General features: G+C 53.4%; 3 non-coding genes across 3 annotated transcripts; 2 read left to right on the top strand and 1 right to left on the bottom strand.

The window, feature by feature from the left end:
• Positions 1 to 1,166: 1,166 nt before the first annotated feature.
• On the top strand, positions 1,167 to 1,238 carry TRNAD-GUC. The gene has a single exon. It is a non-coding gene; the product is annotated as a tRNA-Asp (tRNA).
• A 5,165-nt stretch (positions 1,239 to 6,403) lies between these two features.
• On the top strand, positions 6,404 to 6,475 carry TRNAD-GUC. Its single transcript has one exon. It is a non-coding gene; the product is annotated as a tRNA-Asp (tRNA).
• Positions 6,476 to 25,826: 19,351 nt separating this feature from the next.
• Positions 25,827 to 26,011, bottom strand: LOC123357711. Its single transcript, XR_006575591.1, has one exon. It is a non-coding gene; the product is annotated as a U2 spliceosomal RNA (small nuclear RNA).
• Positions 26,012 to 26,546: the final 535 nt, after the last annotated feature.

Consider the following 26,546-nt stretch of genomic DNA (forward strand, 5'->3'; position numbering starts at 1 on the left):
GGTGACCCCTTTTGAAGGGGGGGCAAAGAAATCCCTGGCCTGCCCACCACATGCCTTGCATTCTCCTTCCACGGCCACTTCCCTTCGCACCCTGCACTGATGACTTTCACCTCCAGAGAGACAATTACCTCGCAAGGACACGCTCGCCCTAGCCAAAGCCTCCCCCGAGGCCTGCACGTGGGGGCACGTTTCAGAGCGGCAAAGGGAAATAGGCTGGCCAGGGGCATGAGGACAATGGCCCAGACAAACGGGGAGGGACTTGGTCCAGGGGTGGAGGAAGACAGAAAAAGGGACAGGCATGGGATTGGCTTCCTGTCTTTTTTCCTTTGCTCAGCATTTGACCTGTGACTGTAATGGGGAGACTTGAGAAAGACCTGTGGCCGCCGGCGAGGTAAGTGGCCGCCCCGAGAGTGCAGAGCTGAGCATTTTCCGCTGGACTGCTGCCTGCGCCCCCAGCCGTGATCGTATAGTGGTTAGTATTCTGCGCCGTGGCCGCAGCAACCTCGGTTCGAATCCGGGTCACGGCATTGCTTTTTGGTGGGGAGGGGCTATCCTGCAGCACGCCTCGTGGCTCAGTCTGATGGCGTCCGTTTGCAAAGAGAGCCATCAGCCGGTCCTTAGTTTCTGCTTGGTAAAGGCAAGTCAGTGGGGTTCATCGGTCAGAAAAAGAGTCCCAGGACTTCTTGCTGGGCGCCAGGGTCCAAAAGCAGCGCATTCCCTCCTGGAAAGGGCTGTGTTTCGAATGTCCGTCCAGTGCGCGTTGAAGGGAAGGATCTGCGTGCCAGGGAAGCTGCGTCCCTCCAGAGGCGCTTGAGAAGCCAAAGGGGCCGTGGGTGAGTTTGTGATGAGGTGAGTGTGAAGTGTGGAAGGGGGAGGGTGGCAAGAGGAGGTTTTGAGAGGAAAAAAGGTGCTGCTGAGCTGGTAGGGGAGGGCAAGGTCCCAGGCGGGTGTTGTGTGAGGAGCTGTGTAGGCCCGGAAAGGCGTCCTGCGGGGCAAGGGCAGGTGAGGAGGGCCAGGGCTTTTCCCTGGGCTGTTGCTGCGGCCAAAGCCTTTGGGAAGCAGAAGAGGGCCGGGGGTGTTGTTGCCTGCTGGGGCCCAGGCGACAGTGTAGATGTACGCTGACCATAGCTGGTCTGTGGGAGTTGGGGCCACTCAGCGTGCCCCTTTCCTCGTTAGTATAGTGGTGAGTATCCCCGCCTGTCACGTGGGAGACCGGGGTTCGATTCCCCGATGGGGAGGGTGACCCCTTTTGAAGGGGGGGCAAAGAAATCCCTGGCCTGCCCACCACATGCCTTGCATTCTCCTTCCACGGCCACTTCCCTTCGCACCGCGGACTGATGACTTTCACCTCCAGAGAGACAATTACCTCGTGTGACGAAGTGGGACTGGTCTTACTGGGGCTGGGTACAGAGCCGAAGTTCCAGCAGCACAAATACCTGACACTCTGTCGCCTAGCAACTGATGGCCCGGCCCCTCCCTGCAGAGGTGCTGGCTAAGGTGTAGGAGACAAAGGGGTCAGGTGACCTCCTGGCCCGGGAAAGAAGCGGAGGAGAGAGGAGGGGCCAGAGGGCGGGGGGAGACGGTTGTTGGCTGGGGAAACAAGGGAGCAGGGAGAAAGGTCTCTGATCCCCGAGCGGGGCTGTAAGGCCCCCAAAATGGACCTAACCGGGGGGATCCTGTTATCTGTGCCTGCAAGACCTGTGTTGGACTGTGTTCCTGTCGTCTAAATAAACCTTCTGCTTTACTGGCTGGCTGAGAGTCCTGGTGAATCGGCAGGGAGCCCAGGGGTGCAGGGCCTGACTCCCCCACACTCCGTGACAACTGGTGGTAGCGGTGGGATGACTGCACCCCGTGTACGGCGCTTCCTGTAGTAAGTGACTGGGGAGCAGTCAAACGAAGGGGCGATTAACCCCTGGGAGAGTGTGACCAGAGAGAAGGACTTTGCAGTAACAGGGTCCCCTGGGGGATCACAGCGAGCGATCCCAGGGGCGCAAGAGTCTGCAGCTCGACCCTGGCAGAGAGGGGGTGACCTCAAGGACTGGCACACTAGGGGTCCCCCCTGGAACCCGTGGGGAGCGGCGAGCACCCCGGCCTGCGAGTGGCCAGCAGGACGATGTATGCCAAGAAGCGCAAGTGCGACCTGGTGGAGCAGTGCAAGCACAGGGAGCTGCGCAGTGGGAAACTCACCAAGGCCCAGCTAATTGCCCAGCTGGAGGAGGCAGATCGTGTGAATGAACCGATCCCTGTCTCTGAGGGAAGCAGCCGGGCAGATGCAGCGCAGGCACCAGTGTCTGTCCCCGCTGGGAGTGGTCAGCCGGCCGCTGAGGGCTCCCCGAGACCCCCCACCCCTAGGCCTAGGGGGAGGGGGAGGAGGAGCCCAGCTACCGAGGGCACCATGACCCCCCCGGCCAGCAGGGGATCCTCCCGGCGAAGCTCACCCCCCAGCAGGGAATCGTCCCGGCGACGCTCGTCCGTGGAGTGCCAGCGGCTGGACTGGGAGAGAGAGCTAAAACTGAGAGAGCTGGAGGATCATAAGGAACAAAGGGAACAAAAATGCAGAGAGCTGGAGGATCGTAAGGAACAGAGGGAACATGAAGCGCGACAGAGGGAACATGAGGCGCAACAGAGGGAGCAGGAACGGGCGGAGAAAGAGCGACAGCGTCAACATGAGCTGGACCTGGCGAGGCTGGGGGGCAGCAGGCCCCGTGCGGCGGTGAGTGAGGGGGGACCCAGGACTGCGTGGAGCTTGGATAAGTCCATCCTGGCCCCGCGCAAGGAGGGGGAGGACATGGGTGAGTTCCTAGACGCCTTTGAGACGGCCTGCGAGTTGCACCAGGTGGATCCTGCGGACAGGCTCCGGGTTCTCACCCCCTTACTGGACCCCAAGGCCGTGGCATTGTACGGCCAGCTGGGGGAGGAGGAGAAAGGGAACTACAAACCATTCAAGCAGGCCCTGCTGCGCGAGTTTGGGCTGACCCCTGAGATGTACCGGGAGAGGTTCCGGAGTCAGGATAAAACCCCTGAGGTCTCCTATCTGCAGCTGGCCGTCCGCATGGAGGGATACGCCAGCAAGTGGGCAGCTGAGGCCCAGACGAAGGGGGACCTGGTTAAACTGCTGGTACTGGAGCAGCTGTATGAGCGGTGCCCATCCGACCTGAGGCTGTGGTTAAGGGACCAAAAGCCAGAGAACCCGCGACACGCAGGGCGGCTGGCCGATGACTATGTGAAGAGCCGGTTGGGGGGTGGCAGGGAGGAGCCCCAAAGGAACAGGCCTGTCGCGACGCTGAGGGAGAGTCATCCTGAGACCACCCAAAAGGGGAATCGGGAGAACCCCCTCCCAAAGGGAACGGCCAGCGCCAGGGACAACCGACCGGTTTGAGGGGACCAACGGGACATGCGCTGCTATCACTGTAGCCAGAGGGGCCACCTGCGGTCCCAGTGCCCCAAACTCCCGGACAAACTGAGCAGACCAACCCCACACCGGGTTAACTGGGTAGAGACCCAGTCGGATGAGGGGCAGCGTTCGCAGGAAACGGGGGCTGGCCGTATACCACCTGCGAAGGAGGGAGGGGGACCCCGGGTCGACCCCTCCGAGGGGCTGGATGCTCCCAACCCTGAGTTTTGGGTTTACAGGGTGGGCACGGGGCTACCCCTCCGGAGTGAGTGCCTTGTTCCCCTGGAGGTAGATGGGAGGGAGGTCACTGTGTACTGGGACACGGGCGCAGAGGTGACGCTGGCCCGGCCCGGCCCAAGGTGGTGGACTCAGATCGGATGGTGCCCAACACCTACCTGAACCTGAGGGGTGTGATCGGGACCCCGTTCAAGGTGCCTGTGGCAAGGGTACACCTGAAGTGGGGGGACAAGGAGGGCCCCAAGGACGTGGGGGTGCACCCACATTTGCCCACGGAGGTGTTAATGGGGGGGGACCTCGAGGACTGGCCCAGTAACACCCGGGGTGCCCTGGCCATGAACCATAGTCAGAGCCGACGCAGGGCTCTGCACACTGACACCGGGGGAGGCACTCTGCTCGAGGCACCGGACCCTGACCCGGTGGGGAGGGAATGCCCAGGGACAGGGCTCAGAGAGGCTGGGGCCTCAGACCCAGCTGGGGAGAGAGAGCAGATCCCCGTCCCTGCCCCAGCGTCTGAGTACCAGGCCGCGGTGCGGGGAGACCCCTCCTTGCGGAGGATAGGGGACCTGGCCAACCTCGGGGGGGAACAGACCATGGGACGAGGTGGCCGGAAAAGGTTCCTGTGGGAGAAGGGGTTCCTGTACCAAGAATGGGCTCCCCCAGGGAAGATGGAGTCAGGGGGGATCAGGAGGCAGCTGGTGGTACCCCAGGAGTATCGCCACCAGCTGCTGTGCCGGGCCCATGACATTCCCCCCTCAGGGCACCCGGGAGCCTGGCGTACCCAGCAGAAGCTGCTACAGAGCTATTACTGGCCTGGGGTCTTTACCCATGTCCGGCAGCACTGCCGCTCCTGTGACTTCTGCCAGAGGGGGAGGAAGGCCCCGGACAGGGGGAAGATGGCTGTAAGGCCCTTGCCCTGCCCCGAGGAGCCTGTCCAGAGGGGGGCCAGGGTCAAAAGGGGGGCTCTGAACCGAGAGAGCCCGAATCACAGCCCCCCAGATTGGAATGTGGGGAGAAGGCCCCAGCCCAGCGTGCACCCCAGGGGTATTGGGGTGGGGAAAGGGCACGGGCGGCATAAGGCTTCCCCCCTGCAACCTGCAAGTGCCCTCGAGTCCCCCCGACCTACAGGGGGGCAGGAAACTGGACTGACCTGGGGTAAATCTTCCCCCATAACGGGGGGGACCCTGGGGCAGCCATGGGAATGTAGGTGGGTTTGAACGTCCCCAGGTCACTGGCTGGAGTGACCCCGCTCAGTTCGGTCTCGAAGGGGGGAGAGGTGTGACGAAGTGGGACTGGTCTTACTGGGGCTGGGTACAGAGCCGAAGTTCCAGCAGCACAAATGCCTGACACTCTGTCGCCTAGCAACTGATGGCCCGGCCCCTCCCTGCAGAGGTGTTGGCTAAGGTGTAGGAGACAAAGGGGTCAGGTGACCTCCTGGCCCGGGAAAGAAGCGGAGGAGAGAGGAGGGGCCGGAGGGGGGGGGAGACGGTTGTTGGCTGGGGAACAGAGGGGAAGCAGGGAGAAAGGTCTCTGATCCCCAAGGGGGGCTGTAAGGCCCCCAAAATGGATCTAACCGGGGGGATCCTGTTATCTGTGCCTGCAAGACCTGTGTTGGACTGTGTTCCTGTCATCTAAATAAACCTTCTGCTTTACTGGCTGGCTGAGAGTCCTGGTGAATTGGCAGGGAGCCCAGGGGTGCAGGGCCTGACTCCCCCACACTCCGTGACACCTCGCAAGGACACGCTCGCCCTAGCCAAAGCCTCCCCCGAGGCCTGCACGTGGGGGCACGTTTCAGAGCGGCAAAGGGAAATAGGCTGGCCAGGGGCATGAGGACAATGGCCCAGACAAACCGGGAGGGACTTGGTCCAGGGGTGGAGGAAGACAGAAAAAGGGACAGGCATGGGATTGGCTTCCTGTCTTTTTTCCTTTGCTCAGCATTTGACCTGTGACTGTAATGGGGAGACTTGAGAAAGACCTGTGGCCGCCGGCGAGGTAGGTGGCCGCCCCGAGAGCACAGAGCTGAGCATTTTCCGCTGGGCTGCTGCCAGCGCCCCCAGCGCCTGGCCGTGATCGTATAGTGGTTAGTACTCTGCGCCGTGGCCGCAGCAACCTCGGTTCGAATCCGGGTCATGGCATTGCTTTTTGGTGGGGAGGGGCTATCCTGCAGCACGCCTCGTGGCTCAGTCTGATGGCGTCCGTTTGCAAAGAGAGCCATCGGCCGGTCCTTAGTTTCTGCTTGGTAAAGCCAAGTCAGTGGGGTCCATCGGTCAGAAAAAGAGTACCAGGACTTCTTGCTGGGCGCCAGGGTCCAAAAGCAGCGCATTCCCTCCTGGAAAGGGCTGTGTTTCTAATGTCCGTCCAGTGCGCGTTGAAGGGAAGGATCTGCATGCCAGGGAAGCTGCGTCCCTCCAGAGGTGCTTGAGAAGCCAAAGGGGCCGTGGGTGAGTTTGTGATGAGGTGTGTGAAGTGTGGAAGGGGGCGGGGGGCAAGAGGAGGTTTTGAGAGGAAAAAAGGTGCTGCTGAGCTGGTAGGGGAGGGCAAGGTCCCAGGCGGGTGTTGTGTGAGGAGCTGTGTAGGCCCGGAAAGGCGTCCTGCTGGGCAAGGGCAGGTGAGGAGGGCCAGGGCTTTTCCCTGGGCTGTTGCTGCGGCCAAAGCCTTTGGGAAGCAGAAGAGGGCCAGGGGTGTTGTTGCCTGCTGGGGCCCATGCGACAGTGTAGGTGTACGCTGACCATAGCTGGTCTGTGGGAGCTGGGGCCACTCATCACGCCCCTTTCCTCGTTAGTATAGTGGTGAGTATCCCCGCCTGTCATGTGGGAGACCAGGGTTCAATTCCCTGATGGGGAGGGTGACCCCTTTTAAAGGGGGGGGACAAAGAAATCCCTGGCCTGCCCACCACATGCCTTGCATTCTCCTTCGAGGGCCACTTCCCTTCGCACCCCGCACTGATGACTTTCACCTCCAGAGAGACAATTACATTGCAAGGACACGCTGGCCCTAGCCAAAGCCTCCCCCGAGGCCTGCCCGTGGGGGCACGTTTCAGAGCGGCAAAGGGAAATAGGCTGGCCAGGGGCATGAGGACAATGGCCCAGACAAACAGGGAGGGACTTGGTCCAGGGGTGGAGGAAGACAGAAAAAGGGACAGGCATGGGATTGGCTTCCTGTCTTTTTTCCTTTGCTCAGTGTGACGATGCGGTTCTGGCGGGACCCAACTGAGAGTGCCAAATCAGGACCAATTGCTCAAAGAAGGCAGTCACACCTAGGCTGGTGTTTTTCCACCTTTAAGGCAAACCAAACCAGCCAGACAAAAGGGACTTCGGTCTCACCCCACTGGCTAACCACAAGTCACACGAGCAATTTCCTTAGACACTCCAGTCTCCCAGTATCACCACCAGTGCACTCGTCCTGGGGATGAATGGTTATGAAAACCAACACCCCAATAAAAGAAAAAGGTTCTCTCGATCCCAAAGGACCAAGCCCCAGACCCAGGTCAATATACACATCAGATCATACCCACAAATCACGCTGTTGCCAATCCTTTAGAATCTAAACTCTAAAGGTTTATTTACAAAGGGAAAAAGGTAGAGATGAGAGGTAGAATTGGTTAAATGGAATCAATTACATACAGTAATGGCAAAGTTCTTAGTTCAGGCTTGCAGCAGCGAAGGCATAGACTACAGGTTCAAATAAAGTCTCTGGAACATCCCCCGCTGGGATGGGTCATTCAGTCCTTTGTGCAGAGCTTCAGTTTGTAGCAAAGTCCCTCCAAGAAGCAGGATTGAAGACAAGATGGAGATGAAGCATCAGCCTTATATAGGCTTTTCCAGGTGTAAGAATCTCTTTGTTCTCACTGTGGAAAATCACAGCAAAATGGAGTCTGCAGTCACATGGACAAGTCTCTGCATACTTTGCTGAGTCACAAGGCGTGTCTGCCTTCTCTCCATGGGTCAGTTGGGTAGCTGATGGTCCTTAATGGGCCGCTAAGCAGGGCTAACACCAGCTTGTCTGGGAGGCTTCCTCCAGAAGCACAGCACAAACTTGAAATACAGACAGCATACAGCCAACATTCATAACTTCAACTAAAAATGATACAGACATATAGACAGCATAATTATAACCAGCAACCCATAACCTGGTCTTAGACACCTTAGATGACCCCCTTTATCTAAGATTTGGTGCCACTGCAGGGCTTTGGTTGCAACCCATGTTCTATATGGTCCCAATTTATATCAATAACGTCACACCCCCAACGCAAAATTGATGCAGGAAGGGATGACAAAACATCGCTGACTGCATCCCAAGAGCCCCCTTTCTTGGGTCTGTTTCACTACAGCTAGTGTTGGGCTAGAGGCCGTACCAGTGTATAACCGAAATGGTTTATCAAAGTCATGTTCAATAACATGAATGAATCTCTTTACAAACTCAAGGTATAACTTGGTTAGCTTTTGCAGCATGGTTCCTGTATGTTTTATGTGATCTTGCCAAGAGCTAAAGAAAACAGCTACTTTATCCATACCAGCTTTGGCCAATGTTTTGAACCCAATTAACATTAAATCAATGTAGATATTGATGTTGTTCATAGTACAGGAATCTTGGCATTTAGCTGTGAAAGCAATATGGTCATGTGCCTCAGTTTCCCCTTTCATACTGCACATTAGGTCTGGAATGTATTTTCCCCTGTGAAAAGTTCCAATATTGTTTACAGGCATTAACTGTGAAAGATCAGTATAGCAAGGCCCTTTAACATAAAGTGTGTTTTCATGTATTCCTTTTAACATGTTCAAGGGATTTTTCAAAAGATTAGGCACATTGTACATTGTTACAGTTCTTGGCAATAGCAACACATTAGTTACAAAATTTAGCATTAGCAATAACAACAAATTCATTGCAAGTGTCCATCTACAAACATGTTTGTCATGCCACAACCTTGGCTCAATACCATTGGAGTTTGAGCCTTTTAGGGTTAACCTGTGGCTTCCCTTTGCAAAATTCAGTTTTCTCTTTCCTTCTTGTCCTTCAGGATTAAACCCTGATTTCTTTTGCTTAACAGGATTTACTGGCTGATGGGCTGGGCTCTCTTTGCTAACAGCTATTAGCCAGGCTTTCTTCTCCCTGCCAGCCAAGTAATTTGCATCAACACAGACACTAGCTTTTAGATTTTTAGTTGCTACCCATTCCAATGCTGGACTCTGTTTTACAGAGATACCACACAAATCCAAAGAGTCTGAGGGTGAGAGTCTGCTTGCTCTTCCCTGCATCCTCAAGCATTCGGCCATAAAACTGTTCTGCTTTGAAACACCAATAACCAAATCTCTTCTTAGACCCTGAAGCACAGACTGCTTACTTACTGAATCAGCCTGGAAACAGTCCTGTCCGAACACCATTGTCTTCCCAACAAGCTGGCCAAACACAGCCACTTGATTGTTGGGCTGCTCAACTTTTTTAACAGCTTTTACTTCAGAGACCTTTTCAAAGCTACCCACACTGGACCTTTCAAAAGGAAAGTCAGTGGATCCATTTACAACAGAAAATTTCTGGCTGTTAGGAACTGAAACTTTCTTGATTAAATCACTTTTACACCCTTCAGTTGCAGGAAACTGCTTGCACAAGTTACCTTGAGGATTCCCTTCCCTATGAGCTTTTCTAAGCAGTAATTCACCCCTTTCAGAAATTCTGCTCTTCCCTGCTTCACTTAGGGCTTGCTCTAAAGGAACACTTTCCTGAGCAACAACAGACTCTTTCTGGGTCTCACTTACATTCAGAATCACCTCTGGCCCATCAGGCAGATTCCTACACAATCCCCTTTCAGGCAAACTCATAGGCTGTGGCTACACTTAGCGCTTCAAAGCGCTGCCGCAGCAGCGCTTTGAAGCGCTAAGTGTAGTCAAAGTGCCAGCGCTGGGAGAGAGCTCTCCCAGCGCTGTCCGTACTCCACCTCCCTGTGGGGAATAACGGACAGTGCTGGGAGCCACGCTCCCAGCGCTGGGGCTTTGACTACACTGGCGCTTTGCAGCGCCGCAATTTACAGCACTGGAGAGGGTGTGTTTTCACACCCTGCTGCAGCGCTGCAAATTTGTAAGTGTAGCCAAGCCCATAGACTTTCTCAATAACAGGTTCGAAGCAATCTCCTTCCCTTGGCCATGAATAAGTTCAGGAATCTTTTCCTTCTTGCTTCAAGTTGTCAAACTGACAGTAGGTAACACAATTAAATCACCTTCATGCTTTCCTGGTGCCCTGGCTAGGGTATCACCCTGATCAGACAGAGTTGCTACACCCTTTTCCAACCACACATTAGCAACTGGCAAACTACAAGCACCAGAATTGTCTGGTCTCTGGGATTTCGCTATGGCACTAACTGGATGCAACCTAGTTACAGTGCCATTCTCCCCAGCAGACACAAACTTAGGACCATTCCCTTCCTGGGCTTTAGCTGTATTTACAACCAACTCTGAGACAACTGAATCACCCTCAACCATCACAGGCTGAAAGGCACCTTCTGTCTGCTCCACAGACACAGAAGAGCCGGAGACACATTCTCCTTCCCCAGACACACAGCTTGGGAGCTCATTTCCCTTGTCCCAGCACACAGGGCTGTTCACAGACAACTGCTTGGAGACCGAGATAGCTTCCTCCATAGGCAAGTCAATACCCCTGACAGACATAGGCACATTCCCTTCACTGTCACATTTCTCCACACAGGAAACAGGTAAGGGATAGGGACATTCATCTTCCACTATCCCTCCCTTCCCACACTGCTGACCAGATAAAGCCATCAGCTCACAAGGCTGCCTAGGCTTATCTGGACTTTCCCTACCAGGCACATTGCCACTCCCAACGGATAAGCTGCTGCTTTTTTCACTACACGGAGCTACTTCCAGCAAATCACAGTTATCCATTTCAGGTTTACTTTTACAAGCTGTACTAGCCACCAATCCATTACCCATTACAGATCTACCCTTTCCTTCTTTAGTTAGGGTTTTCACCTGACCATCTACTTTAATTTGCTTTTGAGAAATATTCTCCTCACCAGTGAGATCTTTCTGCTCCTGATCTAACTCCAGATTTACTTCTGAGACATCAGACAGACATTCAGAAACTTCATTTACAGACACACTGCTTTTTTGCACAGACAGACAGCTATTTCCCACCAGGTTAGACTCCCCCTCTCCCCGGCCATAGCAAAACTGGTTAAACACAGAAAACTGCCCAGAGTAATACCACATATTAACATAGTTATAAACTGGATTTTCAAGAGGATACAGTTTCTGCTGTTCTTCCCTTGCTTTTTTGACTTGGAGCCGAAGTCTGGCAGTTTCTTGTTGCATCTTCTGGGTCTCCTGTTCCAGCTCCTGTTGCCTCTGTCGAGCTTTTTCCTCAGCAGCCAGCAGCTCCAGATGCCCCTTACGAGCTTTTTCTTCTCTCTCAGCAGCCTCTTTCTTTCTCTCAGCAGCCTCTTCCTCCAGCTGGGCCAAGGCTTGCTTCTCTTTCATTCGAATTTCTGCCAGTTTTTGCTCATGTTCAAACTGCAGGCTCTCCATCGGGGCTTGCAGATTCATTGCTTCTGCTGTTGCTCTCTGGCGCATGGCCACTGATATTTAACCAACCAAACTCTCAATACCAACATTCCAATGTGGATAGCGTGGGATTCTGACCCAAAGCTTAATTGACCTGGTTCTGTGGATCCTTGCACGACTACGCCACTGTGACGGTGCTGCCCGTGGGAGCCAGCTGAGGTCACTCAATCAGGGTGAACTGCAAACCAAACGGGGCAGACAAACCCCAAACGCTGGTGGTTATTCCAATACTTAGGGTACGTCTACACTACGGGACTATTCCGAATTTGTATAAACCGGTTTTGTAAAACAGATTTTATAAAATCGAGTGCGCGCGGCCACACTAAACACATTAAATCGGTGGTGTGCGTCCACGGTCCGAGGCTAGCGTCGATTTCTGGAGCGTTGCACTGTGGGTAGCTATTCCGTAGCTATCCCATAGTTCCCGCAGCCTCCCCCACCCCTTGGAACTTCCGGGTTGAGATCCCAGTGCCTGATGGGGCAAAAATCATTGTCGCGGGTGATTCTGGGTAAATGTCGTCAGTCACTCCTTCCGCTGGGAAAGCAACGGCAGACAAGCATTTTGCGGCTTTTTCCCCTGGATTGCCCTGGCAGATGCCATAGCATGGCAATCATGGAGCCTGTTTTGCCTTTTGTGACTGTCATCGTATGTGTAATAGATGCCGCTCACAGAGGCGATTCAGCAGCGCTACACAGAAGCATGATTTTGCTTTTGCATGACAGCAGAGATGGTTACTAGCCATACTGCACCATCTACCATACCATAAATTGGTAATAAGATGGTCATGGTTACCAGTCCTTTTGCACTGTGCCATTTGCTGCTGTCATAAGTGCCCCTGGCCGATCAGCCAGGGGTGTAAAAGCCAAAATTGGGAATGACTCCTTCAGTCAATCCCTCATTTTTGGTATCTAAAAATAGAATCAGTCCTGCCTAGAATATGGGCAAGTGTACTAGAGAACCACTGTATCATAGAGCCAGAGAGCACAGCTGCTCTGTGTCAGATCCTGCAGAAATTATGAGCTGTATGCTATTCACAGGGGGTGCTCCTGCAACAACACCACCTGTTCATTCCGTTCTTCCCCCAGCCTTCCTGGGCTACCATAGCATTGTACCCCACTTGGGTGATGAAGTAATAAAGAATGCAGGAATAAGACACAGTGACTTGTTAGTGAGAAATGAGTGGAAGGCAGCTTCCAGCTGCTATGATAGTCCAGACAGGACAGTAAGGAGTGTGGAGAGGAGCCCAGCATCCCTCTGCTAGTCCAGGGGCAATTGAATCTTTTCTTTACACATGAAGGGTGGGGGCTGATGGAGCTCAGCCCCCTGTTGCTATGATGAGGATGGTTACCAGCCATACTGCACCATCTACAAGGAAAAATTAGGGACAGGTGCCCTTGATTGACTTAACTGATGCTAGTCAGCATGGTTACCAGCCCTTTAGCACTGCCCCATGTGCCAATAGGCTGATGACGAGAACGGGTATCAGTCCTATTGCACCATCAGCCACCCATGGTGGGGGGAGTGCCAATAGGCTGATGATGAGGACGGGTGCCAGTCATTTTGCACCATCAGCCACCCATGGCGGGGGGGGAGTGAGAATGTTGGTGTTGATGGCTGCAGCGTCGCATCTATCTGCAGCATTCAGTAAAGATAGGGTGACATGTAAAACAGTCAGAGGATTGTTTTCCCTTTCACTTCTGGGGGTGGGTGGGGGGGGTGCGTAGATTGCTATGCCCTGACCCACCGCGGACACTGTGTTTGACCCTAGAAGCATTTGGAGCTCAGCCAAGAATGCAAATACTTTTCGGAGACTGCAGGAACTGTGGGATAGCTTGAGTCCTCCAGTCCATGAGCGTCCATTTGATTCTTTGGCTTTCCGTTACGCTTGTCACGCAGCAGTGCGCTGAGCCCCTGCTATGGCGTCTGTCTGGAGATTTTTTAAAAATGATTTTGAATTTCGTCTTCTGTAACGGAGCGCTGATAGAACGGATTTGCCTGCCCTTACAGCGATCACATCCGCATGGTCCATGCGGGAGCTCTTTCTTTATTTTGATTTCGGACTGCATTGCCACCCGTGCTGATCGGAGCTCCACGCTAGGCTATATGTTAAAGAAAGTGTAGATTCAAATGAAGTAAAAATCTTAAGCGAATCCACAGGTTCCATAGAGTCTCTATGGATAGAAATTTCATGCTCTAGTAAAAATATAACAGTAGGGATCTATTATCGACCACCTGACCAGGACAGTAATAGTGATGATGAAATGCTAAGGGAAATTAGAGAGGCTATCAAAATTAAGAACCCAATAATAGTGGGGGATTTCAATTATCCCCATATTGACTGGGAACATTTCACTTCAGGACGAAATGCAGAGATAAAATTTCTTGATACTTTAAATGACTGCTTTATGGAGCAGCTGGTACGGGAACCCACAAGAGGAGAGGCGACTCTAGATTTAATCCTGAGTGGAGCGCAGGAGCTGGTCCAAGAGGTAACTATAGCAGGACCGGTTGGAAATAGTGACCATAATACAATAGCATTCAACATCCCTGTGGTGGGAAGAACATCGCAACTGCCCAACACTGTGGCCTTTAATTTCAAAAGGGGGAACTATACAAAAATGAGGGGGTTAGTTAGACAAAAGTTAAAAGGTACAGTGACTAATGTGAAATCCCTGCAAGTTGTGTGGGCCCTTTTTAAAGACACCATAATAGAGGCCCAACTTCAATGTATACCCCAAATTAAGAAAAACAGTAAAAGAACTAAAAAAGAGCCACCGTGGCTTAACAACCATGTAAAAGAAGCAATGAGAGATAAAAAGACTTCCTTTAAAAAGTGGAAGTCAAATCCTAGTGAGGCAAATAGAAAGGAGCACAAACACTGCCAACTTAAGTGCAAGAGTGTAATAAGAAAAGCCAAAGAGGAGTTTGAAGAACGGCTAGCCAAAAACTCCAAAGGTAATAACAAAATGTTTTTTAAGTACATCAGAAGCAGGAAGCCTGCTAAAAAACCAGTGGGGCCCCTTGATGATGAAAATACAAAAGGAGCACTTAAAGATGGTAAAGTCATTGCGGAGAAACTAAATGAATTCTTTGCTTCAGTCTTCACGGCTGAGGATGTTAGGGAGATTCCCAAACCTGAGTTGGCTTTTGTAGGTGACAAATCTGAGGAACTGTCACAGATTGAAGTATCACTAGAGGAGGTTTTGGAATTAATTGATAAACTCAACATTAACAAGTCACCGGGACCAGATGGCATTCACCCAAGAGTTCTGAAAGAACTCAAATGTGAAGTTGCGGAACTATTAACTAAGGTTTGTAACCTGTCCTTTAAATCGGCTTCGGTACCCAATGACTGGAAGTTAGCTAATGTAAAGCCAATATTTAAAAAGGGCTCTAGGGGTGATCCCGGCAATTACAGACCGGTAAGTCTAACGTCGGTACCGGGCAAATTAGTTGAAACAATAGTAAAGAATAAAATTGTCAGACACATAGAAAAACATAAACTGTTGAGCAATAGTCAACATGGTTTCTGTAAAGGGAAATCGTGTCTTACTAATCTATTAGAGTTCTTTGAAGGGGTTAACAAACATGTGGACAAGGGGGATCCGGTGGACATAGTGTACTTAGATTTCCAGAAAGCCTTTGACAAGGTCCCTCACCAAAGGCTCTTACGTAAATTAAGCTGTCATGGGATAAAAGGAAAAGTCCTTTCATGGATTGAGAACTGGTTAAAGGACAGGGAACAAAGGGTAGGAATTAATGGTAAATTCTCAGAAATGGGAGGGGTAACTAGTGGTGTTCCCCAAGGGTCAGTCCTAGGACCAATCCTATTCAATTTATTCATAAATGATCTGGAGAAAGGGGTAAACAGTGAGGTGGCCAAGTTTGCAGATGATACTAAACTACTCAAGATAGTCAAGACCAAAGCAGATTGTGAAGAACTTCAAAAAGATCTCACAAAACTAAGTGATTGGGCAACAAAATGGCAAATGAAATTTAATGTGGATAAATGTAAAGTAATGCACGTTGGAAAAAATAACCCCAACTATACATACAACATGATGGGGGCTAATTTAGCTACAACGAGTCAAGAAAAAGATCTTGGAGTTATCGTGGATAGTTCTCTGAAGATGTCCACGCAGTGTGCAGAGGCGGTCAAAAAAGCAAACAGGATGTTAGGAATCATTAAAAAGGGGATAGAGAATAAGACTGAGAATATATTATTGCCCTTATATAAATCCTTGGTACGCCCACATCTCGAATACTGTGTACAGATGTGGTCTCCTCACCTCAAAAAAGATATTCTAGCACTAGAAAAGGTTCAGAAAAGAGCAACTAAAATGATTAGGGGTTTAGAGAGGGTCCCATATGAGGAAAGATTAAAGAGGCTAGGACTCTTCAGTTTGGAAAAGAGGAGACTAAGGGGGGACATGATAGAGGTATATAAAATCATGAGTGATGTTGAGAAAGTGGATAAGGAAAAGTTATTTACTTATTCCCATAATACAAGAACTAGGGGTCACCAAATGAAATTAATAGGCAGCAGGTTTAAAACAAATAAAAGGAAGTTCTTCTTCACGCAGCGCACAGTCAACTTGTGGAACTCCTTACCTGAGGAGGTTGTGAAGGCTAGGACTATAACAATGTTTAAAAGGGGACTGGATAAATTCATGGAGGCTAAGTCCATAAATGGCTATTAGCCAGGATGGGTAAGAATGGTGTCCCTAGCCTCTGTTCGTCAGAGGATGGAGATGGATGGCAGGAGAGAGATCACTTGATCATTGCCTGTTAGGTTCACTCCCTCAGGGGCATCTGGCATTGGCCACTGTCGGTAGACAGATACTGGGCTAGATGGACCTTTGGTCTGACCCGGTACGGCCTTTCTTATGTTCTTATGTTCTTATGTTAAACAGGAAATATTCAAAAGTTCGCGGGGCTTTTCCTGTCTACCTGACCACTGCATCTGAGTTCAGATTGCGGTCCAGAGCGGTCAGTGGTGCACTGTGGGATAGCTCCCGGAGGCCAATACCGTCGATTTGCGGCCACACTAACCATAATCCGATATGGCAATTCCGATACTAGCGCTACTCTTCTCGTTAGGGAGGAGTACAGAAACCGGTTTAAAGAGCCCTTTATATCAATATAAAGGGCCTCTTGGTGTGGACGGGTGCAGCGTTAAATCGGTTTTACGCTCCTAAAACCGATTTAAACGCCTAGTGTAGACCAGGCCTTAGATTTACCAACCAGCACAAAACAGCTTCTACAGTACCTCACCGGTCACTTAGAAGTCCAAACCACGCAGTTCCCTTAAAGTGCCCAGCCTCAGGCCTCTGTCCAGACACACCTGTCAGATATGATGATGATTCCTGAGAATCTTACTTCATCATATAAAAGAAAAGGTTCTTCCAATCCCAAAGGATCAGCTACATACCCAGGTTCAATTATAACTTAGATCTTACCCCAAATACACGCCACAGCCAATTCTTATTAACTAAGCTCAAATTTATTAAAAAAGAAAAGAGAGAGAGTGTTGGTTAAAAGATCAATCTACAGACAGACTTGAATTCAATTCTTGAGGTTCAGATACACAGCAGAGATGAGCTTGTAGTTGCCAAAAGTTCTTTTAGAAATAGTCCATAGGTTATAGTCCAATTTTCATATTCAGGGTGGCTCCAGTCAACGACTGGGGATCTCAATCCTTGTGGCTTAAGGTTTCCCCCTCTTGAAACCGAAAGCAGATCTGAGCTGAAGAAGGATCGTGTCCCAGGCTTCTTATACATTTCCAGCAGCCTTTCGGCCTGAGAAAACAATAGGCTTAACTCCATCTCACAAATCTCCTGGCAATTAGCAGAGTAATTTATCCATTAAACAGTTCAGATACAGGTTAGCACAACCTTCAAAGAGACACAGAGACAATAATACTATTTTACTCAAGTATCATTATAAATGTTAATATTTCTTTTTTGATCTTTGAATTAAAACTATAGCAATAGACAAGACTTGTTTGCTGACATCACAAGACCTGAGCAAACATCTCTCCTTCTACCTCTAACAATCCGGACTTGCATTTCAAAGCTCTAGTCATTTACATATCTTCCTAACCTGTCCTCAAGGTTCACCCATGGGTCAGGTCAGTCTATGAGTTAATTAACTCTTTCTGGCCCTGTCACCTTTCAATGAGATATTATATCACACTCATAACGTCACACCTGTGTGTTATGTGCTCCTGGAGAGCTCAGGCAGGGACAAGCGTGCGGCTCATGGCTGCTGAGCCAGCTACTCCAAAGCCTGCCACAGATCTCCCCCTCCTTGGGCAGCAAGACCCTGGCCGGGGGGTTCCCTGTCCCTCCTCGCTGCTAAAGCAGCCTGCTCAGCACAGAGACCGAGGTCACCTGCCTCCGCCCAGCCTCTAGCTGGAGCTGCCCCAGCCCCGAATTGCTGGTGTCCAGCCTGGCTGGAGTTGGTGCGATGTCCTAGTGGAGTCCGTTCTTTCTCCCCGGTAGATGACGATTTTCCCCACTGCAGTTAGTTGCTCTTTCTCTGCTTCCCCATAGCCCCTCCCCAGTGATAGTGACCCCTGCTGGCCAGGCACGGGAGTGTCCTGTAGGTGCCTTCTTGTAGGAGCAGTGACTCCTGGTGGCGAGGGGCAGCAATGCCTGGCATGTATCCCCCCCAGCATTGCTGCAGCGACCCCTGGTGGCAACTGAGGGCAGTTGTCTATGTGACCCCATGACTGCCATTGCGCCTGTGAGCGCTGGTGGGTGGGTGAGGCAGGGCCCTGTATGTATATCAGCCATTGGGGCAGTGCCCTCTGCGTATCCCACTCTCATCTCGGTGACTCGTGTTGCCCAGGTGGGGCAGTCCCCTGTGTGTATTTACTCCCCCCAACCCCTGCCTTGGGCCAGTGACCACTGGTAGCCAGAGGAGTCAGTGCCTGAGGTGTGTTCTTCACCTCCCCCAAGATGGCGGGTTGCCTGGGTCAGGCAGTGCCCTGGGTATCTTCCAATCCCTCTGTGGCAGTGAGCCCTGCTCCTGGTGTGCGTCACTCCCCCACTAGGGATGTGCACTGGTGGCCAAGTATGGCAGTGCCCTGTGTGTAGCCCTCTCCCTCCCCCCTGCAGGGTGACCAGATAGAAAGTGTGAAGAATCGGGACGGGGTGGAGGGTAATAGGCACCTACATAAGAAAAAGCCCCGAATATCGGGACTGTCCCTATAAAATCGGGACATCTGGTCACCCTATCCCCTCTACCCCTGTGCCAGGTATGGCAGGCACTGATCCCTGGCATCCCCGTGGGGCAATACCCTCTGTATATCCCCCAATTGGGGCAGTGACCCCTGCTGGTCAGGTGGGGCAGTGCCCTGTGTGTGTCCCCACGCTATTTAGGTAGTGACCCCTGGTGGCTAAGTGAGGCAGTGGCCTTTGATTTCCTCTTCTCTCCCCAGCCCCCTCTCTCTCTGGGGTAGGGCCCCCACTTGGGGCACTACCCAATGTGTATCTCTACTAATTGGAGCAGTGACCTCCCCGTGGTGCCCTGGTGTGGCAGTGCCCTATTGGTATCTCCCTCCCCCTCTCCCCACACCATTGTGGTAGTGGCCACTTCAGGCAGTGGCCTGTTTATCATCCCCCCACACCACCACCATTGCAGCGGTGCCCCCTGGTGGCCATGTGCAGCAGTGCCCTGCATGTATCCCCCCCAGCCATTGCTGCAGTGACCCCAGGTGCCCAGTTTGAGTAGTAGCCTGTGTGTACCTCACCTCTGGGGGCAGTGACGTGTGGGGCCAGCACCGTCTGTGACGTCTGGTGGCCACGTAGGGCAGTGTCCTGTATGTACCATCTCCTCTGGAGCAGTGACCACTGGTGTCTTGGTGCTAAGATGCAGCCACCTCTGGGTTACATGGTGGGGCTGTTTACAGGACAATGGGGACAGGCCCCCGGTTCCAGGAAGTAGGGGAATGTCTGGTGTTCGGGGCAGAGCGTTCCCCCTTCTATTGAACTGTGATGCTCTGAGCACCTTTCCCCTGCATGAAGAAGACCCTGTATGGCAACAAAGCTGGTCTAGTAACAGGTATCACCTCACCTGCCTTGTCTCCCTGGTATTCTGGCTAGTGTCCAACTTCCCCTTCGCTGTTGGTCCTCAAACCTCCTCCAAGCAACCCCCCCCCCAGTCCTTTAAGCTGCCAAACCTCCCCTGGAGCCCAACCCTGGGGGGGGGGCAGCCCACCTGAAAACCCTACGGCACCATGGGAGTGGTAGTGTCCACTGCCTCCATCTCCCACCAGCCAGGGTGGGCCCCCCTGCGCCATGGGAGTGGTCGTGTCTCCTGCTTCCATTTCGTGACAGCTGCTGCCAGGCCCGGCCCAGACTTCCTGTTTCTGGTGCGAGTCCGGAAGCAGATGCTGCCATGAGGCGGTGCTGGGAAGGGTGGTGCTGGTGTCAGGAGAAAGCAGGAGGAGCAGGTGGGGTCTGTGCTCCTGCGGGGAGGTGCTGCCCTTGCTGTGAAAAGGCCCCGCCCTTAGGGGAGATGTCATCTCCCTGCCCTGCCACGCTCTGCACCAGCCCCTGCTTGTCACGGGAGCAGGGCTGGCTCCAGGCACCAGTGTAGCAAGCAGGTGCTTGGAGCGGCCAATTCAAAGGGGCGGCCCGTCCGGTATCGGGGCAGCAGGGCTGGGTCTTGGGGGGAAATTCTGCGGCGGGTCCCTCATTCCCTGTCTTAGTCTTTGAGCTGCTGCCGAATTGCTGCCAAAGAGGAAGGGGGGGAGGACTCGCCGCCGAACTGCCGCGGAAGCAGCAGTGTGGTTGAGCTGCCGCCGAAGAGCCACAGCTTGTCCTTTTCCCCCCTCCTGCTTGGGGCGGCAGAAAAGCTGGAGCTGGCCCTGCACAGGAGGAGCAGGCTCCAGTCTGCGGAGCTGCAGCAGGGAAACCCGCAGCAGGGAACCCAGCAGCCCAACGCCTGTCAGGCCCCCCCGTTCTCCATGCCCCTAATCCCTGCTGCCCCCCCCCACCCATCAGTTATAGAACAGGAGGCAACTTAACTTCTGCTCCCTGTTCCCGGTGGGACTCTAACAGAGCGCGAACCGGAGCCACTTCACTTCCATTCGCTGTTCCCTTTATAGACGCACAGTCAGAGCTCTCACAAGCTGGGCAGCAAGGGGCTGATGCCGTTTGTCTCACCCCAGTGGATATTGCAGCCCTTAGTATAGGGGTTTGTTCTTTAAACATGGGGTCAGTCTCCTGTGGGGTTGGGCCACAGGAGAGCCCCGTGCCCCTTCCTGTGCTTCTAACCCTGCACTGTTCACCCTGCGTCCTCCCCCACGCCCCTAACCCTGTGCCCCCCTCTGCCACCCCTAACCTCTGCACCCCTAATCCTGTGCTCCCCCCTGCACTCCCTCCAGCACCCCTAACCCCTACATCCCCAACCTCTGGCGCCCCTAACCCTGCATCCCCTCCAGCACCCTTATGTCCCTAACCCTGTGCCCCCTACACCCCTAACCCTGTGCTCCCCCCGAACCCTAAACCTGTGACCTCTGGCACCCCTGAACCCCCCTCCTGCACCCCCCTCCTGCACCCCTCACCCTGCCTCCTAACCTCTGCACCCCTAACCCTGTGCCCCCCTCTGGCACCCCTAACCTCTGCACCCCTTACCCTGTGCTCCCCTCTGCACTCTCTCCAGCACCCCTAACTCCTACATCCCCTACCTCTGGCGCCCCTAACCCTGCACCCGCTCCTGCACCCCTACATCCCTCACCCCCAACCCTGTGCCCTCTATGCCCCAACCCTGTGCCCCCTCCTGCACCCTAAACCTGTGATCTCTGGCACCCCTACACCCCAACCCTGCACCCCTCACCCTGCCCCCCTAACCGCTGTGCCCCCTCCTGCACCCCTCACCCTGCCTCCTAACCTCTGTCCCCCTAACCCCTGCGCTCCCCCTCTGGCACCCAACCACTGAACCCCTAACCCCTGCCTCCTCCCGCACCCCTAATCCCTGCACTGTGCCCCCTTTTCCCCTAACCCCTGCACCCCCTCCTGTGCCCACTTGGGGAAACTGACCTGGATGCACGGAGTAGCTGGCATTGCTGCTCGCTCCCCCCGCCGCCCCTGAACACTGCTCCTCCGCACACCACTAGGGGGCTGTGAGAGGGGGAGCAAGGAGCAACATCAGGGCTCCCTGCCTCCAGGTCACCTTCCCCACCTGGGCTGCATAAGGGGAGGACAGAGAGCAGCAGCCCAGGTGGGGAAGGTGACCTGGAGGCAGGGAGCCCCGATGTCGCTCCTTGCTCCCCCCTCACAGCCCCCTAGGGGGGCACGGAGGAACATTGGGGGGAGCAGTATCCGCTCATCACCGCCATCTCCCCCTTCTCTTCCCCTCCCTCCCCCCATGTTCCTATGCCGGGAGGGAGCAGGGAGAAATCTGGGCACCACCCCAAGCAGCTCTCCCCTGCCAGCCGGGAGCAGTTTCTGACTTTACACCAGCAGCACACACCTCTCTGCCACCGTACAGCACCACCCTTGACATGGTACCCCTGGGCAATTCCTTGGTGGCACCCACCCCTAAGGCTGGCCCTGGCTATCAGGGCCGGCTTTAGGAAGTGCGGGGCCAAATTCGAACATTTTTGGCGGGGCCCTGGCAGGGATGACTAAAAAAAAAAGCCTTTCATTTCTTCCTTCTATTATTTACTTTCCATAACTACATAAATAATAAAATTATATATTATGTACATTGATTCATATATGCTGTTGATTGGTTATTAATGAACGCCGTTTCACATGTGTGGGTCACCGCCAATCCCTGGGGGTGTGCACATGTGTGGGTCCCAGCTGCTCCCTGCCCTCCCTCATTGAAGCAGGTATGCAGGGTTACTGCCCTGAGAACTGCAGGGCAGCAGTGGACATGGGGCTGGTTGGAGGCAGGGCAGGGGCTGACTGGAGGTAGGGTCTGGCTGCATGCAAGGCAAGGGGTGTGGGGTTGGCTGGAGACGGGGGTGTGGGGTGGGCTGGCTGGCTTCAGGCAGGGCCGCAGGGGAGTGCAGCAGGGGTTGTCAGGGCTGGAGACAGAGGATTGTGGGACTGGCTGGCTTCAGGCAGGGGGGTGCAGCAGGGGTTGGCTGGAGACAGAGCAGGGGGTGCAGGGCTGGGTGCGGGCAGGGGTGTGTGAAGGGCTGGCTGGCTTTGGGCAGGGCCACAGGGGTGTGTGGCAGGGGTTGGCTGGAGACAGGGCAGGGGGTTTGGCAGGAGCTGGCTGTGGGCACAGGGTGCAGAGCTGGCTGCAGGCATGGGGGGGCAGAGCTGGTGCAGGCAGGGCAAGGCAAGGGCTGCAGCAGAGGCAGCTGGAGCCCTGGCCCTTTAAATAGCCCCCAAGACCCCCTCTATCCCAGGGCTCTGGGGGCTATTTAAAGGGCCCGGGGCTCCCCTGCTTCTACCCCGCCTCAGACCCTTTAAATAGCCGCGGGAGCCCTGATGAATGCATATGGGCAACCCGGGGCTCCGGCGGCTATTTAAAGGACCGGGGTGGCAGAGATAGCTGGAGCCCCAGCCCTTTAAATAGTCCCCGGAGCCCCCCGCTACCCCAGGGCGCCAACTGGGAGAGCGGGGCTGCAGGGTAGGGCTTGCCGCACTGCGGCCAAAGCTGCAGCCGGGGCTGCGGGGCTTGCCGCGCTCCGGCCGGAGCTGCAGCCGGGGCTGCGGGGCTTGCCGCGCTCCGGACGGAGCTGCAGCCGGGGCTGCGGGGCTTGCCGCGCTCCGTCCGGAGCTGCAGCCGGGAGAGCGGGGCCGCGGGGCTTGCCGCGCTCCGGCCGGAGCTCCAGCCGGGGCCGCGGGGCTTGCCGCGCTCCGGACGGAGCTGCAGCCGGGAGAGCGGGGCTTGCCGCGCTCCGGACGGAGCTGCAGCCGGGAGAGCGGGGCTTGCCGCACTCCGGCCGGAGCTGCAGCCGGGAGAGCGGGGCTTGCCGCGCTCCGTCCGGAGCTCCAGCCGGAGCTCCAGCCGGGAGAGCGGGGCTTGCCGCGCTCCAGCCGGAGCTGCAGCCGGGAGAGCGGGGCTTGCTGCACTCCGGACGGAGCTGCAGCCGGGAGAGCGGGGCTTGCCGCACTCCGGACGGAGCTGCAGCCGGGAGAGCGGGGCCGCGGGGCTTGCCGCGCTCCGTCCGGAGCTCCAGCCGGGGCCGCGGGGCTTGCCGCGCTCCGGCCGGAGCTCCAGCTGGGAGAGTGGGGCCGTGGGGCTTGCCGCGCTCCGGCCGGAGCTGCAGCTAGGAGAGCGAGGCTGTGGGGCAGCCGCTCTCCCGTCTGCGCTTTGGTCAGGGGAGCGGGGCTACAGAAGACCCCGGAGCAGAGAGACGGCAGCTAGAGTAAGTAAAAAAAAAATTAAAAACGCGCCAAAGGTGCGGGGCCCTCTTAGGCGCGGGGCCCGATTCCCAGGAATCGGGCGAATCGGCTTAAAGCCGGCCCTGCTGGCTATGGGCTTCAGAGGGAGTGACCAGACCAGGCGGCCATGGAGAGCTCCAGCCCCTGTTCTCCCCTCCCAGCTTCTAGCAATTAGAGGCCAGGGACATGCTTCCATGCTGATGACGGGTACTGCTCAGTAACGAGCCAAAGTACCTTCATATTCCTCATCTGAGTCAGATGCCACCCACCGAAGATTGATTTTCCTGTCTAGTGGTTCAGGTTCTGTAGTGTCTGCATCAGAGTGTTGCTCTTTGAGGACTTCTGACAACATTTCACACCTTGTCCCTCTTGGATTTTGGAAGGCTCTTCAGATTCTTAAACCTTGGGTTGAGCCCTGTAGCTATCTCTAGCAATCTCACGTTATACCTTCTTTGTGTTTTGTCAAATTTGCAGTGAAAGTGTTCTTAAAGGGAACATGTGCTGGGTCATCACCCAAGACTGCCATAAAGCGAAATATATGGCAGAATGTGGATAAAACCATGGAGCAGGAGACACAGTTCTTCATCAAGGTCTTCAGTCACAAATTAATGCATTATTTTTTTAACAAGCGTTATCAGCATGGAGCATGTTCTCTGGAATGGTGGTTGAAGTATGAAGGCATATGGATGTTAGCATATCTGGCACATTAATACCTTGCAACGCTGGCTACAAACGTGCCATGAGAGAGCCTGTTCTCACTTTTAGGTGATGTATATAAGACAGGGGCAGCATTATCTCCAGTAAATGTAAACAAACTTGTTTGTCTTAGCGATTGGCTGAACAAGAAGTAGGACTGACTGGACTCTAAAGTTTTACATTTTCTTTTTGAGTGCACTTATGCAACAACAACAAAAATCTACATATGCAAGTTGCACTTTAATGATACAGAGATTGCACTACAGTACTTTATATTTTACAGTGTAAATATTTAATAAAACTATTTAGTGAGCACTGTACACTTGGTATTCTATGTTGTAATTCAAATCAATATATTTGAAAATGTAGAAAAACATCAAAAATATAATAAATTCAAATTGGTTTTCTATTGTTTAACAGTGTGATTAAAACTGAGATAATCATGATTTTTTTAAAGTTAATTGTGTAAGTTAACTGCGATTAATTGACAGCCCTAGATTTGAATTTTTCTTTCCCATGCAGGACAAACTAGATTATCTGTGTGCAGGGAAAGAGCCTGGGGGGAATTGTGCTGTGAAATTATTTCCTGTTCTGACATGGCCCCAATTGCCTTTTTTGCCCTAACAGGCTGCAGTGCAACATCCATGTTTTGCTCCAGCTCATTCCGTCCTTCCAGGGGCCGGGGAAGGGAAATGGCTGCCGTGGAGCCAGTTGCGTTAGGGATTATCAGGGAGTTGCTGGCGGGTTCCCTTTGCGGGGAGAAAGGGCAGTAAATACATAGGGGGTGGGAACTTCCAGGAAGGTAGGTCTGTGTGGGAGAGGGCAGGAAATCCCCAGGGTGGGGGACAGGGTGTGACAAATCTGCTGGGATTTGTTTACTGTGAAGCTCCAGCCTGTCTCAAGTGTGGCCACCAGGGGCTTTTATTGTGGCCACAGCCTCCCGGGCTGTAATTGAGGGGGAGTCGGGGGCAGCAAAGCAGCGGCTCTTCCCCCAGGCTGCCTGCAGGGACTGGTCCCTACCCCCTTCCGGAGTCATAAACACTGTAGGAGCAGGCAACCAGTGGGAGTTCCCCACCTTCCCACGTGCGGTGGGGCTCAGGCTTCAGGCTTCTGCTCTGGGATGGTGGGTGGCAGGCTTAGTCAAGATACATGGAACGTAGGCTGGGTGGGGAGAAGTCTGTGTAACTCCTCCAGTTTTTGATATACATGTGACCTTGAACATTACCAATCTGTGTTCCCCCCCACCACACACACACACACACACAATGCCCCCCCAACCAACCATCTCTCAAACAGACCCTCAGTCCAAAAAGCATTCGTCCCTCATATTGTTGAAAAGACTCACAGCAAACAGAAAAATTCCAGTTTTTAAAACAATCCTCCAGCAAGACAAAGAAACTCACATCTGTAGACTCAGAAAACAGCCCCCAAAATTTTTAGCAATATGTTGTCATGAAGAAACCAAAGTGCTAAAGATACCTGATTTTTCAATTACTTTAAAATAATCTTCTCAAATCAACATCTTTAGAGTGAAACACTTTCTACCTTTTTAACAGACAATTCTCCCCAGAGGGAGAGGCACTGGTCCTGGAGACACTGCAATACCAGGTCAATGCATGGGGTGGACAGAGCAAGCTCCTATTCCGTCCCCTTTTTTCAAAAATCAATTTAATATACAGTCCTCAAATAAAGGACCTATCAGATATTAAACTGATAAGAACAGATTTAAATTTTATTAGAGAATATTTAAAATAAACGATACAAAGTGTTTAAAGTGTCAGTTATTGTGTCATTGGGGGTAACATACAGGTTGTGGGGGGATGTTTAGCGTTTTGGTGTTAGGCAGCATATACATATACACAGTCTGTCATGTCCCCAATGCGGGGTATACGGTGGGTGAGTTCAAGGTACAGCCAGCAGGCAGTGGGGGCACATCACTCATACAAATGGGTTACAGATAGTCCTGGGCATGAATAAGCGGACTGGGTAATGATGATAGGATGACCCTCACAGGGCAGAGTTCAGTTTGGTTGGTTCAGGGCTCAGGGGATAAAGCCCAACAGGGGAAGTTTACAGGTCTCTTCCCTCTTGTGGGTGCACAAAGTCACGCCGGCTTACTCTTGGTATTGACGGTGGCCGGTGACGTGCTCCGTGTAAATGTCTCTGGACCAGCGAATAGTGTCCGAGACCATTAGGCGTCTCATGAGTTGCGCGTAGCGACGGCCCACCCCACAGGTCCGAAGCACGCGTTCGTTGCAAGGGTCCCAGGCGCCCAGGGCCCCCCACGATCA

Source organism: Mauremys mutica, unplaced genomic scaffold (assembly GCF_020497125.1).
Source record: "Mauremys mutica isolate MM-2020 ecotype Southern unplaced genomic scaffold, ASM2049712v1 000980F_np12_obj, whole genome shotgun sequence".
Classification (NCBI taxonomy): domain Eukaryota; kingdom Metazoa; phylum Chordata; order Testudines; family Geoemydidae; genus Mauremys; species Mauremys mutica.